General features: G+C 40.9%; 1 protein-coding gene across 1 annotated transcript in view; it reads left to right on the forward strand.

The window, feature by feature from the left end:
- The window catches only part of LOC102823983 (chromosome unknown open reading frame, human C15orf27), a 187,790-nt gene that overhangs the window by 30,360 nt on the left and 152,068 nt on the right, over positions 1-5,362 (forward strand). The window lies entirely within an intron of this gene.

Genomic DNA, 5,362 nt, shown 5'->3' on the forward strand with positions numbered 1-5,362 from the left:
ACAAATTCCCCCAGCTGTGAGCCTTCCAACCTTCTAAATAATCCTTTATATGTGGTTCAGAGTTCTGGAACCATCCCCTGAGCCTGCTTGTTTGGGTATTCTGTGTTGTTGGCGGAGTTCCTTACTGCACTTCCACCCCACATAATGTTTTGATATAATAATAGATACATATGATGTGGAGTCCTGGTGTGGCGCCATAGGATAAATACTTGACTGCAATGTCAGTTTGAACCACAAGGTCGGTGGTTCAAATCCACTAGCCGGTCCTCGGAAACCCTATACAGGGTCGTTATGAATCAGAATCAACTAGATGGCACTTAACAACAATGTTATGATGTGTGCCTTAACAAATTGTTCCGTTTATCAACAATTATTGATCACATTTCCAGCAGTATACTATATTAGATATAGGAAGTTTTGTTTAAGAAAGTAAACCAAGTTTAGGGAAAGTTTACCAAGTTCCAGACGAGCTGGGCAAGAATCAAGTTTCAAAGGAAAGCAAGATCATAAGAAGGTGTGGAGGGCAAGGGTATATCATGGAGGGCTCCCGGGAAGATGGGGCATTGGCTGGACCTCAAAAGGCAAAAAGGATTTGAACAGGTAAGGAGACAACAGGTACTTATGTGGGCTACTAGAGCTCATATTCAAGGGGGATTCGGATTGTGACTGTAAGGTACACTGACAGATTGACCCAACGAGAAGTGAGGTCAGGGGTATGTCACACTTTATTTCCCACTCTACATCCAGTTCACCAGCAAAACTATTCATGTTGGCTTGTGCTTCAGGAACCTATGGTATCAAGGTTCTGGGTTATCTTTTGGAGGGATGTCGATCATACATAGTAATGAGGTGGCCTAGAATTTGTTGATAGTAATGAAATGTCTTAGAATTTAGAAATAAGACTACCCTAATTCATCTATTCATTTTTTTAATATATACTAGACACTGATGATGCATCAAGACAGGTGAGACTCCTCAAAATCTACATATCATGGTTGTTGTTAAGTGCATCGAGGCAGTTCTAACTTACAGCAATTCTGTATAGGGTTTCTGAGGAGTGGCTGGTGGGTTTGAACCACCAATCTCATGGCTCAAATTGACCTTGCAGTCCAGCGCATTATCCTGCAGTGCCACACCAGGACTCCACATATCACATATTGTGGTGTGGCAGGCCAAAAAATGGCTCCCCAAAAGATATCCACCTCACATCCTAGGAACCTGTGAGTGCTACCTTATTTGGAAAAAGAGACTTGCAGATGGAAAAGTGAAGACTATGGAATAGTGAGATGATCCTGGATGACTGGTGAACCCTTGTTGTTATTAAGAGAGCTTCCAAGGGATTGTAACCATGGCAATGAAATGATATATGATAGAATGAACATAAAACTAATGTTCTCCCATGTAAACTATCACATCATTCACAATAAAACATTTAAAAAAAGAGAGAGAGAGCTTCCAAGGCTGTAAATCTTTGCAGGAGCAGAAAACCTTTTTTTTTTGCAAGAGCAGAAAGCCTACAGTAGCTCGTAGGCTCAAGTCACCGAACTGTGTGGTTCACAGTCCAGTGCTTATCGTATAGATTGACTTTTCTCCTATGCCTTAAGATCAGTGGGAGGAGGGCAAAGTCCATTTTTTACTCACCATTCTTTGTACAGCTCACAGCATGGTACCCCGTAATGGTGGGTGATCATTAAATAGTGGTAGACTGGAAGGAGGGTGTCTTCCAGGGGTTGGTCAGGTAGAGTGAAGAAAATAATGTATTATCATACTTTGATTAGAGTGTTATCTGGAAGTATGATCCTGAATATTATGGAGTACACTAGCAGCAATTAACTCATAAGGGTGGGGATACAGGTGTGAAGTAGTCAGCAAACACTTCTGAAAAGATGACTAGGTATTAGCTATGCAAATGAGAAAGAATGAGGATTCTGGTAAAGAAAAGAACTTATACCAAAATGTGAAAGAACTTCATGAGTTGTGGAAACTATGAATGAGGTTGGTATGACTAGCATGAAGGAAGCATGAGGAAAAATGGCAAGAGATGAGATTGGAGGGTTTGGACCTAGGTAGTAGAGGGCAGTAGAAGGGCCTTGTCTGTTTCCTATGGAATTGGAATGTACCTGGAAAAGGCCAGAGATTCGTATTAAGTAAGAAGACGATATGATTACACATGTGTTTTAAAAAGGTATTTGTGGGGCTACTAGGACTTACATACATTACAGGTGGAAGTGTAAAATAATTTAACCAATTTGGAAAACTGTTTGACAGTGTCTTATAAAATTTAAAAATAGACTTATTGTACAAACTGGCAGCTGTACTCTCAGGTATTTATCTAAAAGGATTGAAAATACATGTCCACATAAAGACTTATGCAAAAGTGTTTATCAACGTTTTCATAATAGCCAAAACTGGAAATAATTCAACCCAAAGCCCAACCCAACTCATTACCACTGAGTCCTTTCTACCTCTTAGTGACCCTTTACAAGACAGACTAGAACTGCTCCCCAGGGCTCTCAATACTGTAGATCTTTACGAGAGTAGGGAGCCTCATCTTTCTCTTACAGAGCTGCTGGTGGGATTGACCCATCAACCTTGTGGTTAGCAGCCCAATGCTTGGCCCATAGCACCAACAGGGCACCTTCTTCAACAACAGGTAAATGGAGAAACAAATTGGGACTATCCACACAGTAGAATACTACTCAGCAATATAAAGGAGAAAACTACTGAAAAATTCAATAATATGTATGACTGTCATAGGCAGTAAATCATCCAGACACAAGAATTCATGTGGTATGATTCCATTTATATACAATTCAAGAGCAGGTAAAACTAATCTATGCTGATAGAAACAGCCCAGTAGTTGCCTCTGGGTGTGAGGGGATTGACTGTAAAGAGCCGTGAGGGAACTTTCAGGGATGATGGAAACCTTTTCTGTCTTGATTCTGATTATTTCATCCAAACCCATTCAACTGTACATACACCTAAAATTTGTGTTTTAGTATATGCAAGTTTACATCAATTACTCAAAAAAAAAAAAAGTATTAGAGAAAAAATACTTCTTTGGAAGTAGTATGGGAGATGGCAAAAGAGGGAGTTGAGCCTGGATTTTGATAGACTATAAATTGTCACTGGAGAAGGATATCATGTTGGGTAAGGTGGAGCGTCAGAGAAAAAGAGGAAGACCTCCAGTGAGATGGATTGTCAAAGTGGCAGCATCAATGGGCTCAAGCGTGGCAACAGTAGTGAGGTTGGCCCAGGACCGGGCAATGTTTCCTCCTGCTGTGCATAGGGTTGCTGTGAGTCAGTACCGATTCGATGGCACCTAACAACAACAACAACAACAACAAATGGAGTTAGTTAAAGGGAGATTAATATCTGAATTATTAAAGTGATAAAATTGGCAGGACTTAAAAAAGTGAGTACATGATTGTGGTGATGTTTCAGCAACAGGATGAAGTAATTAAAGTCAGTGCGTTGTACTTGTCAAATCATTGAAATGAAATTTTTTTGTTTTGTTATATATACGCAATCCCCAGGTTCAGGTGTCCAACTTACGTACAACTGGTAGTTATGAACCAATCCTAGAAAGCCAATTATATAAAAAATTGAGGTGCATATACATAAGGAGCTCTGGTAGCATAGTGGTTACAAATCAGGCTGCGAACTGCAAGGTCAGGAGTTCGAAACTACCAGCTGTTCCGTGGGAGAAAGATGAGGCATTCTGCTCCCGTAAAGATTTACAGCCTCAGAAACCCTGTACAGGGTTGCTATGAGTCAAAATTGACTCCACGGCACTTAACAACAACAACAACATACAATGGGAGTCCTGGTGTGGTGCTGTGGGTTAATGCACTGGACTGCAAGATCGTTTGAACTGCAAGGTTCAAGCTCACCAGCTGCTCCTCAGAAACCCTGTACAGGCAGGGTTGCTATGGGTTGGCACTTAGCAAGCATCAATACAATGATTCATAATAGAAAACAGGCGCTACTTTGTGACATATCAAAACATTACTATTTTTTAAAATGTACAATTATTATTATTGTATCAGTAGAGTCAGCACTGGATGGCTAACCACAAGGTCAGATTTCAAACCCACCAGCCCCCCCTCTGTGGACGAAGATGAGGTTTTGTGCTCCCATAAAGTTTGAAATCTCAGAAACCCTGTACAGGGTGGCTGTGACTCAGAATCAACTTGATGGCACTAGGTTTGGTTGTTTGGGGTATGATATTATTAAAGATGTTTTTGTGTATCCAGAAGTGTTTCTTTAATGTTTTTATTCATAGTAAGGTATACTAACATTCGACTAATGTTAGATACAAACCGTACCTAACAGTTACAACTTATCTACTCTTTTTACTCAAAGATACACTTAAGAATGGACTTCATTCATAAATTGGGGATTGCCTATGTATTTGCCACAGTGTGTATATCTATATATATACTTGTCACAGTATATATACATATATATATGTGCATATATAGTTGTTGTATGTATATATGTGTGTGTGTGTATATATATATATATATATGTATAGCTGTTCCGCAGGAGAAAGAGGAGGCTTCTTGCTCTCATAAAGATTTACAGCCTCAGAAACCCTGTCTCTAAGAGTCGGAACTGACTCCACAGCACTTAACAACAGCAACATATGTATATAGTCCTGGTGTGGCACTGTGGGATAATGCACTGAACCACAAGGTCTGTTTGAACCGCAAGGGTTGGTGGTTCAACCCCCAAGCCCCCCAGCTGTTTCTCAGAAACCCTAAACAGGGTTGCTGTGGGTTGGAACTGATTGTACAGCATGTGAGCATATATGTTGTTGTTGTTAAGTGCCGTTGATTCGGTTCCGACCCATAACAACCCTTTTTAGGGTTTCTGAGGAGTAGCTAGTGAACTTGGACCACGACCCCTGCATCTATACCGACTTTGCAGTCCAGCACATTAACCCACAGTGCCACACTAGGACACTTACTCTGTGTGTGTGTGGATAGATAGATAGATAGATAGATAGATAGATAGATAGATAGATAGATGGGTGTGGGTGGGTGGTTATGTGCTGTGGAGTCAGTTCTGACTCATAGCGACCCTGTATAGGGTTTCTGAGGCTGTAAATCTTTACAGGAGCAGAAAGCCTTGTCTTTCTCCCATGAACTGTCTAGTAGTTTCAAACTGCTGACCTTGAGGTTAGCAGCCCAACTCATAACTACTACGCTACCAGAGTTCCAAGTGGCAGCATCAATGGGCTCAAGTGTGGCAACAATAGTGAGGTTGGCCCAGGATCGGGCAGTGTTTCGTTCTGTTGTGCATAAGGTCAGTATGAGTTGTTACTGACTCAATGGCACCTAACAACAACAACAGCAAA

This window comes from Chrysochloris asiatica, unplaced genomic scaffold (assembly GCF_000296735.1).
Source record: "Chrysochloris asiatica unplaced genomic scaffold, ChrAsi1.0 scaffold00092, whole genome shotgun sequence".
NCBI classification, from domain to species: domain Eukaryota; kingdom Metazoa; phylum Chordata; class Mammalia; order Afrosoricida; family Chrysochloridae; genus Chrysochloris; species Chrysochloris asiatica.